We start from the raw sequence: 14,960 nt of genomic DNA, 5'->3' as shown, positions 1-14,960 counted from the left end.
CTTTGTAGGCAAATATATGGTCATTTTTGGTGTATCTATAACATTTAATTAAAAATGCATATTCTATAGTTACTGGGTATAGAATTCTCTGTATTCAATAATTCCATTATTCAGATATTCTATATTTTCACTTACTTTTCTCCTTTTATCCATTTCTGAGAGGGAGTATTACATTCTTCATATAATTGTTGATTTATATGTTTCTTTCTATAGTCTGTTCTTTCTTTACATATTTTGAAATTATGTTGGAAGATATATAAATATTCATGGCTATATTTTCTTAATCTGCTATTTCTTTTGATCAATAGATAACATTTCTTGGCCGGGCGCGGTGGCTCAAGCCTGTAATCTCAGCACTTTGGGAGGCCGAGGGGGTTAGATCACGAGGTCAAGATATCGAGACTATCCTGGTCAACATGGTGAAACCCTGTCTCTACTAAAGATACAAAAAATTAGCTGGGCATCGTGGCGTGTGCCTATAATCCCAGCTACTCAGGAGGCTGAGGCAGGAGAATTGTCTGAACCCAGGAGGCGGAGGTTGCGGTGAGCCGAGATCGCGCCATTGCACTCCAGCCTGGGTAACAAGAGCGAAACTCCGTCACAAAAAAAAAAAAAAAAAAAAAAAAAATTTCTCTGTGTTTTGAATTTAATTTTGTCAGATATTAAGATTGTTTCCTCAACTTTCTTTTGCTCCACATTTGCCTGGGGTATATTTTCACAGTCTTTTTTTTTTAAGGTTTTATCTATTCTTTGGTCACAAATTTGTCTGACAACTAATGTATTGGTGAATATTGTTTTCTTTAATCTAGTTTGGGAGTCAAGACCTTCCAAATTTATTACACAAAAGGGAAAAGTTAAGCCTTGAAAACTAGGTCATGTAATGTGGCTGTTCTTCTTCTCTGGGGCATGACCATTGCTTTCTGGCCTTTTGTCGAGATGTTATCCATTAATGAGATTTTCTCTTCTTTATTCAAACCTAGATTACAGGATGTTGGGGATAGAGAAGGTTGTGATTGTTACCTCTTTATAACGGAATGCAGGCAACCCTTACATTCTGACAGTAATCAATAGTAGCTAATGAAATCTTCTATCTGTATGTTAGCTTTTGTATGGAAAGTGTTTTAATTCTGTTCAATGCCTTTGTTTTTGCCTATGTAAATGATCTTCATTTTTCCCCACTGGGAGCACTGATCAGCATTCTTTGGTGTAGGTGTGCCCCCAGAAAGCTGCCCTCACATTTTGTGCTTGAATAAACCCTTTTAACCAGATCCTGAGCCTTTTGATTGTTTTAGATTGACAACCAGTTGGGATTTTTAAAATTATTACCATTAGATTAGAGTTTATTTATTTCTGCCATCCATTTTATGTCGTATTTTCCATTTGTTGTGGCGTTTTTTTCTTTTACTGTTTTTCATTGGGTAGGTTGAGTTCTATTGTGCTGACACAAAAGCCATATATTCTATTTTGCTCTTGTTGTGGTTTCTTTCTCTTGTCTGATTGAATTGGCTCTCATCTCCAGGGTGTGTGTTAATGATAGTGGACATCCTTGTATTGTACCTGAGTGCAGTGTGAATGCCTCCAGCCTTTCCCTGTTAAATATGATGTATACTGTGGACAATGCATTCTTTATATTATCAGAGTTAAGGGTAAAACTTGTTTTCCCCCATCCCCATATGACTGCAATGCATGAGGAATTTAATAGTCATTTACTTGCATATTTTCTTATTTGCCAGGCCTTCTGAATGAGCACACCATCAATATATAAATGTATACATTTCCTTTTGCAGAAACAGTGGTTTATCACATAATAACATTAAATAAAATTGACATTTTATCAATATTAAACATTTGTGGCAGAGAGAGTTGTTTACCCTTATATTCATTTCCATTTCATAAAAACTTTGATTTTCACCAAAGTATACATGGCTGCATGAAATAAAGACTACATTTCCCATTTTCCCTTGCAGTTGGGTGAGGCCACATGATTAGATCCAGCCAATAGGATTAAGTGGCATTGTTATATAATACATTACAGATACTTTGCCCTTTCTTCTTCCCCTCCTTTCCATGAATGTGACAGCTGGAAATTCATGCTGTATCATGAGCAGGAGGGCTGTCCCCTACAAATGGTGGCAGATGATTCTGCAGATGCTATTCCAGCCCTGGCCTGATTACATTGAAACAAGAGAAACATAAACATCTATCTGATTTGAGCCACTGTTATTTTGTGTCATGTTAGTTGCAGCTGAACTTAATCCCAACTAATGTAGTTAGGATTTTTGGGTGTTCATTTCTTACTGGTCATCATTTTATACTATGACTTTTTATGTTTTTATTTTGATTTAACATCTGGTCTGAGAAACTAGTCCTTGGACTAGTCAGATTTGAGGTTGAATTCCACTTTTGTCAGTTTCAAGCGCAAAACTAGGAATATTTTCTATCTTTTTGCCTTAATTTCTTTATTTATAAATGGTTAATAGCATGACTGTTTTGAGAGTAAATGTTTGTAGCAAGATGCCTGTCATATAAAAGCAATTTGATGCATTTTTTTTTGCCATTCCCTTCCTTATGTACTCTCCATGTTGAGGAATCATATCCTAACCCTACAGAATAATATTCCAAAATATTTCCCATAAAATGCTTCTGTTTTGGCACTGAGTTACTTATACCATGATATTTCCCCCTTTCTATAGCTTTTCTTTTGTTTTCCTGTGAGCCTCAGGGTACCATGTCTCATTTGCTAATGCCAAGGATAAGAGTGAGTTATTGTAGCTCATGATCTATTGCCATTAAATATCATTTTCAAGGAAGATTAAAAAAATATATGCTCAACTTTTTTAATGGGGGAAGAGAATGAATTTCAGATAAAAAAATACATGCTCAACGTTTTTAATGGGGGAAAAGAATGAATTTCAGAAGTGTTCAGCAGTGAATTATTAAGTTGGCACAAAAGTAATTGTGTTTTTGCCATTACTTTCAATGGTTGGTTTCAATAGTTTGGTTGAATTTAGCTCAGTTCATTTGGTGTGACCCGGCCTCTGGCTATGTGTTGAAGAAAGCAAGGCCTTTGCTCTCAAGTAGTTCTGTGAGATATCATATGTTAAGTAAATAAGTTTGCTGAAAGGTATGAAACATACAGAGGAAGGCTGAGTGCTACAGGGAGAATGGAGGTGTTAGTGTAAACATCAGACTGTACCTGATGAATAGTTTGAAGAGGAGTAGAGATTTTCTAGGTAGATGACTGAAAATGTCCTAGGTAAGCCTGGGAAGGGACACTGAGATGGGAGGACAGCAGACACTGAGGAATACAGGTGTGAAACACTAGGGCCTGCTTGGGTACCCAGGCGTGGCTCTGTATTGTCTGGTACAGGCAGCACGATGCCCACAGTGGGTGTGTGCAGTTCTAGGGAGGAATGACTGAAAGTGATGGACAGAGGTAGAAGGTAAGGAGTTTTCAGGGATGAGAGTCTAAATTATGTAACGACTACCAAGGCAGCAGGGTTGAATTAGAATTGGATTGTGCAGGGGGAAACCACAGACAGGCAAACCAGCTAGACGCTGCTATAGTCATTCACGTGACAGATGACAAGGGCTGGAATCAGGTGATGCCATCCAGGGATACAGGGAAGAGTGCATGTTTGAGACCTTAAAGAGACAGAATGGATAGCACTTGGCTACTGATTGGATATGGGATTTCAGGGCTGCCTCCCACTTTCTAAAGTGGGTGACTTGATGAAAGATGAGGCCATCAACCAAGACACAGCATCTGCAAGGAAGGAGACAGGGAGGGAAGGCAACAAGTTCCATTTTGGACATGTTAAGAGGATGCTGCCTTTTCAGACCCTTTTCCTCACTACTCAGATCTTGTCTTGATTTTTTATAGGGTGCTTCATGAAACCAACTATTACCTGCCACTGTTGTGGGGGCGTCACAGCAGCTCAGTTTCAAACATTAGGTGATTCAGGAGAAGTAGTTCAAGTCTTAGAAGAAAACCCAGGGCAGAGCAGCATAGAAGAAATGGCAGAGATTTTAAGAAGGCATATGTGGTGCATTGCACATCCTGGCTGCTCAGATCCTAGGAAATTTGCAGAGCAAGAGTAAATGAGTCTCAGTGGACAGAATCTGAGGAATCCCTATGTTAGGGAAAGCATATAGGGACAGATAGAAGGAAGAAGCGATGGCCACATCTCACGCAGGAGAGAACTGAGAGATGCTGGGAGCACAGCCTGTGTTCAACCCTGGACCAAAATCCCAAAGCCCCCCCAACCAACTGAACAGATCCCCCTCTTGGCCAAAGGGATCCCAGGAAAATCTTAAAAACTGAGTTTCCAGCCATGATGGGACAGGAAGTCAGAAGTGCCTCATTATACCCCCTCCCAAAACAACAGCATGAATGTCAAAATAGAGATCATATGGCTGACACAACAGACTCATTGTGGCAATAAGATACCAAATTATAAACAGGACCTACAGCCATGCCAGGCAAGGATTAAGTCACCCACCCTTGCATTTAAAGAATAATTATGTTGTGACTGCCACGAGGGTTTTCTTTTTCTCTAGCAACTGAACAAGTACTAGCCTTGAGATAAGCAAGGTTAACATAATTGTAGCTCAGCCACTGACATATACTAACTGACCCCCTTTCCACAAGCTGTAACTACAGCTTTGACTGCACAAGAGACTGATTTTAGTACCTTTCTCCTGATAGGAGACCACTGATAAGGACTGGTTCTGTCTAGTTTACAGAGACCACACACTTGAGTGCCTTCGTGTCCCTTCTTCACCTTTTGACGTGCATGGCCTAATTGTAATACATTTAAATGTTAAGCCTCCACCCCAAAGTGATCATGTGATGCATGTAACCTGCATGCTTGTTCAGTACACATGTATCAGGACCCTCTTTGTGAATATTCATAGCTCCTGCTATAACCTGTTAAATATGTATGCTTGGCTGACCTGTCTGGCATAAATTCCTATTGCACTCTCCTCTCCCTTGAAGTACCTGCTTCTGGGCTCTGCTGGAGGCTACACCTCCCAGCTGGTTGGGATGGCCACCCTGCAAGCTGTAACTCTTTATATGAAAGTCATCCTTTCTAAATATATAAATTGCGTGAGTTTTCAATTGACACTTCCCATAAAAAAGCACTACTTTAGCAGGAAAGTAAGACTTCAGGAAGGAAAATCAAGAAAGTTTGTTTCACTACCTGTTGGAAAAATTAGCTAAAGTCCTAGTTTGTAGTTGGTGCCATTGTGTTTTAATTAAGATTTTACATATATGATTAATCAGTAGCCCTTTCAATTTCCCACCAAATTCCTAGAATTTTGGCGATGTTAGGTGCATTACAATGTGGAGGGGCAGGCATGGAGAATCCAGATGTCTGTGTTTGGGCTAATATATTTGTCCACTTAAAAATGTCTTTATTATTATTATCATTATTATTTTATTTTTTGAGACAGAGTCTCGCTCTGTCGCCCAGGTTGGAGTGTAGTGGCACCATCTCTGCTGACTGCAGCCTCCACTTCCTGGGCTCAGGTGATCCTCCCACCTCAGTCCCACTGAATAGCTGGGACCACAGATGTGTGCCACCATGCCCAGCTAATTTTTGTATTTTTTTTTTTTGGTAGAGATGGGGTTTCACCATATTGTCCACGCTTGTCTCAAACTCCTGCGCTTAAGCAATCTGCCTGCTTTGGCCTTCCAAAGTGCTGGGGTTATAGGCGTGAGTCACCATGCCTGGCGAAAACGTTTTTTTTTCTAAAAATTAAAATAATTCTGCTGGGAATTTATGTGACATTACACGGGGACAGCACAGAACAACTACACACAGTGCTCTGTTCACCTGGCAGGAAGTGAGTTTACTGCTTACTATTTAATTAGGAAGGTAATTTATTTATGAGGACTGCTTTAGCTCCAGTAACTTGAGGGCCAGTTTTCTAATGAGACAGTCACAGAGTGGGATGTTTTCTACATGGCAAGGAGATGTGGTGAGGGGCAGAGGCATGGGTCAGATAGACCTGAACTGGAATCCTGCCTTGGTCACTTATTTGCTGAGTGACTTTAGCAAGTTACTTGACCTTCCAGTATCTCAGTCAGCTTGCTTACAAAGTGGAGGGGTAGCATCTTTCTCGTGGGACTGCCACAAGGATTAGATGAGACAAAGCATGTAAAATACATAGTAGGTGCTCAATCCAGGTGATGTCACCTTCCAAGAGAGGCTATTTTAGAAAAAGTACAGTGACTGGGGGCAGAGGACCTGGACTCAAGTGCCATGTCCAATCCTCCCAGCTCTGAGAAGCTCTGAACTCCTCTGAGTCTCACTTGCCTTGTCTATGAAAGAGAGCTAATATAATTGTACTCTCGAATTACCTCTTGCAGGTGCTGTAAGGCCCCCAACTCACAACATTGTTGGAAGTCCTCTAAGACACAAAGCCCTCTTAGTTATCATGATAGAAGGATGTTTATGAATGGGGAAAAAGGAGAAGGGAAGGCATATTTGTCTATAGAGGGCTTATATGGAGAAGACATTCATTCAATATTCAACAGGTATTTGTTAGTATAGGCTTTGGCTGTGTCCACTGTGGGAGTCAGGACCGTGTGGAGGTGGAATTTGACCCTGGAGTTGATTCAGTGGGGAACACTGGGATCCCTCTGAACACGAACTCATCAAGAAGGGAGACGACATTATGGAGCATATCCCTGACCTCAAGTGAAAGCACCATTGTGGGAGAAGTGAGGGATTCCCAGGAGGACTGTCCTGCACTCTAGACCTTTTGACAAACGCCTGCACCCTAGAGTAAGTGGGTCTAATTGGGGTATATATTTATGGTCTCCTGCAGCAGCAAATCGAACACTCTTAGTAACCAGACCCTCAGTAATTCTTCTGAATGCATGAATGTGTTGAGGGTGTCTCTGTGGGACACAGAGAAGACCAGGCACTGATATAGATTTGGGATTGGAGATGGCAGCAATTGACCTGCAATGCCGTTGGCATTAGGCTTCGGTGTCTAATGAGCAGTAACTGGAGCTTGCTGGGCATTGGGTCATGGCTCCCACTTTATGAATAGGTAAAGTTAGTAGATATCACCATGATCATTCTTGGAGGAAAGGAAGCAAATCGCGGAAGTCTTAGCTGGGAGAGCTTGTTCTCAAAACTCAGGTGGGAAAAGCATTGACTGGAAGGAACTTTAGAGGGATCAAAGTTTCCGTAGAAGGAGTGAAGCTGTAGTTAGAAAAGTACTTTCTGGATGCCCAGGCTGATATGTTATAACATGTGTCCAAGGCGTGTTGAGGAGAAACAAAGGTAAAGGATGAGTTATCTCATTTCCTAACACAGTTATAGTCTCATGGAGAAGGAGACATGTACGTTCCTGCTGTAGGATGAGGAAACAACTAGGGCTATTCTAACAGGCTCTTTACACGTGGAAGCTGATGGTCTGGCTTCCACAGAGCCACCTAATCACTGTCCCAGAAGCATGACTCTATTTATGTTGTGACCCTGCTCCAAAACCTTCAGTGATCCCCAGTTGACTCTGCAAAGTTTTAAAAGCACCCCTGAAGACAACAATTTCTAGAATATCAGGACTCTTCCCAGAAATTTCAAACTGGTGCATCTAGTTGGGGGCATAGAGACTGATTTCCTTGACAAGCACTCCAGGCGATAACTAGCCTCAAGCATATTAGAAAAACCAATTATCCTGCAGAATAAATTCTAAAATCTTGAATTTAAGATGGAAGAATCCAGTAAAGTGGTCTGCAGATAAAGAAGAATAAATTTATAGTTAGGGAGAGGCAAAAATGCAAGAGAGGGGAAAGTCTCAGCAGTTTTCCACTTTTCACTGGACACCCTGTGTTCTTATAATAAACATTCTTTATTTTGTAAAATATATTCTACAATGTGCAACCAAGGACTCATGACAAATACAGGAAGGATTGCAGGACGTCATGATTCTAGTGTGACAGGCACGCAGACTGGTGAGGACACTGTCACCTCCCGTTACCCTGTCTCCTGGAGGGTAGTTTGGTTCTGACACCGAATACTCTCTCCTCTTTCTTCCCTTTTCCCTCTTCACTCTGAACTTCAGCATAAGAAATTCAGAATTTATCTGATTGCGGAGTCAACTTGATCTAGTTCAAACGCATGTTTTTTGCCTGAATCCCAAGTCCTTGGGTGTCTCCACCTCTGTTCGGATTCTAGAAATGAAGGGGAACTCACTGCTTCCAATTTTAAAGAATTCCAGTGGTTAAAACACTATTTTTTTTTAAATTTTTTATTGCATTTTAGGTTTGGGGGTACATGTGCAGAACATGCAAGACAGTTGCATAGGTACATACATGGCAGTGTGTTTTGCTTCCTTTCTCCCCTTCACCCACATTTGGCATTTCTCCCCAGGCTATCCTTCCCCACCTCCCACTCCCGCTGGCCCTCCCCTTTTGCCCCCAATAGACCCCAGTGTTTAGTACTTCCCTCCCTGTGTCCATGTGTTCTTATTTTTCATCACCTGCCTATGAGTGAGAATATGCGGTATTTCATTTTCTGTTCTTCTGTCAGTTTGCTGAGAATGATGTTCTCCAGAGTCATCCATGTCCCTACAAACGACACAAACTCATCATTTCTGATTGCTGCATAATATTCCATGGTGTATATGTGCCACATTTTCCCAATCCAGTCTATCATCGATGGGCATTTGGGTTGATTCCAGGTCTTTGCTATTGTAAACAGTGCTGCAATGAACATTCGTGTGCATGTGTCCTTATAGTAGAACGATTTATAGTCCTTTGGATATATACCCAGTAATGGGATTGCTGGGTCAAATGGAATTTCTATTTCTAAGGCCTTGAGGAATCGCCACACTGTCTTCCACAATGGTTGAACTAATTTATACTCCCACCAACAGTGTAAAAGTGTTCCTTTTTCTCCACATCCTCTCCAGCATCTGTTGTCTCCAGATTTTTTAATGATCGCCATTCTAACTGGCGTGAGATGGTATCTCAATGTGGTTTTGATTTGCATCTCTCTGATGACGAGTGATGATGAGCATTTTTTCATGATTGTTGGCCTTATATATATCTTCGTTCGTAAAGTGTCTGTTCATATCCTTTGCCCAATTTTGAATAGGCTTGTTTGTCTTTTTCCTGTAAAGCTGTTTGAGTTCTTTGTAAATTCTGGATATCAGCTCTTTGTCAGATGGGTAAACTGCAAAAATTTTTTTCCCATTCTGTTGGTTGCCAATTCACTCTAGTGACTGTTTCTTTTGCCGTGAAGAAGCTGTGGAGTTTGATTAGGTCCCATTTGTCTATTTTGGCTTTTGTTGCCAATGCTTTTGGTGTTTTGTTCAGGAAGTCCTTGCCTACTCCTATGTCCTGGATGGTTTTGCCTAGATTTCCTTCTAGGGTTTTTATGGTGCCAGGTCTTATGTTTAAGTCTTTAATCCATCTGGAGTTAATTTTAGTGTAAGGTGTCAGGAAGGGGTCCAGTTTCTGCTTTATGCACATGGCTAGCCAGTTTTCCCAACACCATTTGTTAAACAGGGAATCCTTTCCCCATTGCTTGTTTTTGTCAGGTTTATCAAAGATTGTATAGTTTTAGATATGTTGTGTTGCCTCCGATGCCTCTGTTTTGTTCCATTGGTCTATTTCTCTGTTTTGGTACCAGTACCATGCTGTTTTGATTACTGTAGCCTTGTAGTATAGTTTGAAATCTGGTAGTGTGATGCCCCCTACTGTGTTCTTTTTGCTTAAATTGACTTGGCTATGCGGGCTCTCTATTGGTTCCATATGAAGTTCATTGTGGTTTTTTCCAGTTCTGTGAAGAAAGTCAATGGTAGCTTGATGGGGATAGCGTTGATTCTGTAAATTACTTTGGGCAGTATAGCCATTTTCACGATATTAATTCTTCCTAACCATGAACATGGAATGTTTCTCCATCTGTTTGTGTCCTCTCTTATTTCGTTGAGCAGTGGTTTGTAGGTTTCCTTGAAGAGGTCCCTTACGTTCCTTGTGAGTTGTATTCCAAGGTATTTTATTCTTTTTGTGGCAATTGTGAATGGCAGTTTGTTCTTGATTTGGCTTTCTTTAAGTCTGTTATTGGTGTAGACGAATGCTTGTGATTTTTGCACATTGATTTTATATCCTGAGACTTTGCTGAAGTTGCTTATCAGTTTCAAGAGTTTTTGGGCTGAGGCGATGGGGTCTTCTAGGTATACTATCATGTCGTCTGCAAATAGAGACAATTTGGCTTCCATCTTTCCTATTTGAATACCCTTTATTTCTTTTTCTTGCCTGATTGCTCTGGCTAGAACTTCCAGTACTATATTGAATAGGAGTGGTGACAGAGGGCATCCTTGTCTAGTGCCAGATTTCAAAGGGAATGCTTCCAGTTTTTGCCCATTCAGTATGATATTGGCTGTTGGTTTGTCATAAATAGCTTTTATTACTTTGAGATACGTTCCATCGATACCGAGTTTATTGAGGGTTTTTAGCATAAAGGGCTGTTGAATTTTGTCAAATGCCTTCTCTGCATCAATTGAGATAATCATGTGGTTTTTGTTTTTGGTTCTGTTTATGTGGTTAATTACATTTATAGACTTGTGTATGTTGAACCAGCCTTGCATCCCCGGGATGAATCCTACTTGATCATGATGGATAAGTTTTTTGATTTGCTGTTGCAATCGGCTTGCCAATATTTTATTGAAGATTTTTGCGTGTATGGTCATCATGGATATTGGCCTGAAGTTTTCTTTTCTTGTTGGGTCTCTGCCGGGTTTTGGTATCAGGATGATATTAGTCTCATAAAATGATTTGGGAAGGATTCCCTCTTTTTGGATTATGTGGAATAGTTTCAGAAGGAATGGTACCAGCTCTTCTTTGTGTGTCTGGTAGAATTCGGCTGTGAATCCATCTGGACCTGGGCTTTTTTTGTGTGGTAGGCTCTTAATTGCTGCCTCGACTTCTGCCCTTGTTATTGGTCTATTCATAGTTTCAGCTTCCTCCTGGTTTAGGCTTGGGAGGACACAGGAGTCCAGGAATTTTTCCATTTCTTCCAGGTTTACTAGTTTATGTTCATAGAGTTGTTTGTAATATTCTCTGATGATGGTTTGAATTTCTGTGGAATCTGTGGTGATTTCCCCTTTATCGTTTTTTATTGCATCTATTTGGTTGTTCTCTCTCTTCTTTTTAATCAATCTGGCTAGTGGTCTATTTTGTTGATCTTTTCAAAAAACCAGCTCTTGGATTTATTGATTTTTTGAAGGGTTTTTCATTTCTCTATCTCCTTCAGTTCAGCTGTGATCTTAGTTATTTCTTGTCTTCTGCTGGGGTTTGAGTTTTTTTGATCTTGCTCCTCTAGCTCTTTCAATTTTGACGATAGGGTGTCAATTTTGGATCTCTCCATTCTCCTCATATGGGCACTTATTGCTATATATTTTCCTCTAGAGACTGCTTTAAATATGTCCCAGAGGTTCTGGCATGTTGTGTCTTCGTTCTCATTGGTTTCGAAGAACTTCTTTATTTCTGCCTTAATTTCATTGTTTATCCAGTCAACATTCAAGAGCCAGTTGTTCAGTTTCCATGAAGCTGTGCGGTTCTTGGTTGGTTTCTGAATTCTGAGTTCTAACTTGATTGCACTATGGTCTGGGAGACTGTTTGTTATGATTTCAGTTGTTTTGCATTTGCTGAGGAGTGCTTTACTTCCAATTATGTGGTCAATTTTAGAGTAGGTATGATGTGGTGCTGAGAAGAATGTATATTCTGTGGATTTAAAACACTATTCTTTTATGCCTTTCCATTGAACCCATTATAAATCTAAAATGACCCACGAAAAATCCATTGTCTTTTTCACATTATTTTTCAGCAACCTGAGTTCAGATATGTGTGTTTAGTCTTGGGCCAGGCGCAGTGGCTCATGCCTATAATCCCAGGACTTTGGGAGGCTGAGGTGGGTCAGTCACAAGGTCAGGAGTTCACCAGCCTGACCAATATGGTGAAACACCGTCTCTACTAAAAAAATAAAAAATTAACCGGGTGTAGTTGTGCGTGCTTGTAATCCCAGCTACTTCGGAGGCTGAGGCATGAGAATTGCTTGAACCCAGGAGGCAGATGTTGCAGTGAGTGGAGATCACACCACTACACTCCAGCCTGGGCAACAGAGTGAGACTGTCTCAAAAACATAAAATAAAAAAGTTTGTGTTTAGTCTTCTCTTCTGTAAACTTCTGGATATTTAAACACAATGCCTCACATTATTTTGAGTTAACTTGACTTCTAGGTTGCTTTTCTTTGGGAGTGCCTTAATTTGTAAGTTTTCCTCTTAAAGGAAATGTAGTCCTCCACATAAAGTCTTAGTTTTCTAAGAAAGAGAAGCATCTCTCTTACTTTGGCATTGAAATTTTGTTAAACTGTGTGTGTGTGTGTGTGTGTGTGTGTGCACGTGATAGATCTGTGTGACCGTAGTCAGTGAATCCTTTGCTTTCATACTTGTGAATGGTGACTTTGTAGCAGGCATATCACAGTGCCCTTTCAGTCATTCAAAACCTTTGACCCTTTTCACAGGTGCTGCTGACAAGCCAGGTGTGTCAGCGAATGTGCTCCATGTCTACAGACACAGCTAGCTCTTTAGAGGGACTTCAGGGTGCCGAGTTTTCTTTTGGGAGATAGCTAAGTCTGGAATTAGGACAATCTCGGGTTAGAACTCTGGCTCCTGGGTTCTGGCCTTGTCTCTGCCATTGGCTCACACTGTGGCCTTGTCTCCACTTCCCTCTCACTGGGCCTCAGTGCTTCCTCCTCTATAACACAAGAGGCCAGGACTGTAATGTTGGCTCCCGGCCAACCTCTGATTTGGGTAAGGGTCTATGCGGAAGGCAGAGGTGTGCTCAGAAAAATGTATTCATGCCCCTAATTCCCATTGCTAATGGGGAGAGGTAGGGAAAGGGATGCTTAGGGACAGAAACAGTTTCTAGTGAAGCCCCTGTTTCCTGTAGCTCTAATTCTGATACATACCGGGAACCTTCAGGGCAGAGAGATGAGGCAGAGTGGAAATGCCTGAATCCAAGCCACCAAACATGTATCCCCTCTCCTCGCCATTAGGCAGATGCTTGGGACTGGTTATCTGTCCAGGCAGTTGAAGAAATCCTTCATCTGCTGGCTCCCAAAGGAACGTAATGTCAGAGGAGAAGATTCCTGAAATTGGAGGTAGAGTCTTTGGTCCCAGCAGCTGAGGGAGAAAGGTGGAGGGGAGAGAGTCAGACAGATCATGTTTTGACCCAGTCTGGTTTCCTCCTTTTTGAAGTTCTAATATTGCCAAAGGGGATTTGATTTCCTATCCTGGACCTGGGTGAACCTGGACCTCCTGAACAAGCCTAGGGTTAGGGCACAGATGAGCTTGGCCTGGGGCAAAGGCTAGCATGCACAGCACACCCTGTGAGCCTGGAAGGACAATGCTAGTCCTAAAATCCAAGGTGAACCCATGGGACCAGAGATGATTGAAGCTGTAGGTAGAGATGTAGGTTGCTGGGAAAGGACCATAAGCTGAGCACTGGGCAGGGCCCTCACCTGCCCATGTTACTGCAGCAGCACAGTTCTGTGGCATGGGTGAGGCCAGTGGGTATAAGACTGTAATTTCTGGCTGGATAAATTGGGCACATGTAAAGTCTCATGGTTAAATGTAGGGACTTCTAGTTTCTGCTAGCTTCAGACATGCTTTGGCAGTTCAGAAAATAGGCATCTGTGACTTGCTGAGGCTGGCAATGGATCCATGGGATAACGTTAGGGAGAGGCCCTGGGGAAAGAGCTTCAGGAATGCAGGAAGCTCTCTTGGAAGAACATTGTTCTCTACCTGCCATCCTTCCCAGCCTCCATCCCAAGCCTCTGCCCAGGGCTAGTGATCTGTGGGATTTGTGGCACGTGCTGTCACCCTGGTGGAGGCACAGATGGAGGGCTAGTCAAGCAGCACTATTTATTTTTTGGAAGCAGCAGAACTGAAAACCTTGTGTCATTTTAACAAAGAAGAAATGAAACAGCAGGCAATTAGGCAGGAGTCTATCAATTAGTGAGCCAGAAAAATGCTTTGCAATATTTTGATGATTCAACACTGTCAAACAAAAACAAAATAAAAAAAATCCCCAAACAGATACCAGGAAGCCCACAGAAATTGTTAAATGATCACTTGGTTTAAATGCATTTAAAATACATGGAAATGGAAAAAAGAGACAGAACCATTTGGTAGGGAAGACAGAATTACCACAATGTGATGAGCACTCTGTTTCTTTCTTTTTTTTAAATTGCATTTTAGGTTTTGGGGTACATGTGAAGAACATGCAAGATTGTTGCATAGGTATACATGGCAGTGTGATGTGCTGTCTTCCTCCCCATCATCTATGTCTGGCATTTCTCCCCATGCTATCTCTCCCCAACTCCCCACCCCCCACTGTCCCTCCCCTGTTACCCCCCTACAGACCCCAGTGTGTGATGCTCCCCTCCCTGTATCCATGTGTTCTCATTGTTCAATACCCCCCCTATGAGTGAGAACATGTGGTGTTTGATTTTCTGTTCTTGTGTCAGTTACCCCCCTACAGACCCCAGTGTGTGATGCTCCCCTCCCTGTATCCATGTGTTCTCATTGTTCAATACCCCCCCTATGAGTGAGAACATGTGGTGTTTGATTTTCTGTTCTTGTGTCAGTTTGCTGAGAATGATGGTTTCCAGGTTCATCCATGTCCCTACAAAGGACACGAACTCATCGTTTTTGATGGCTGCCTACTATTCCATGGTGTATATGGAGCAACCTGTTTCTAAAAGGAATACAGTTGTCTAGGTTCCCTTTTCAGGTTCTCCTCTCAACCCTCCTTGACCAACAAATTATTGTGACCATCCATTCACTCCCCAGCCTGGAAAATGTGTTGAGCCTTTCCTGGAGTTAGGCACAGAGAAAGCAGGCAAGGCACATTCCTTCCCTCTCGGTCTCTGATA

Source organism: Callithrix jacchus, chromosome 12 (assembly GCF_049354715.1).
Source record: "Callithrix jacchus isolate 240 chromosome 12, calJac240_pri, whole genome shotgun sequence".
NCBI classification, from domain to species: Eukaryota; Metazoa; Chordata; class Mammalia; order Primates; family Cebidae; genus Callithrix; species Callithrix jacchus.
This window is presented reverse-complemented; position numbering follows the sequence as displayed.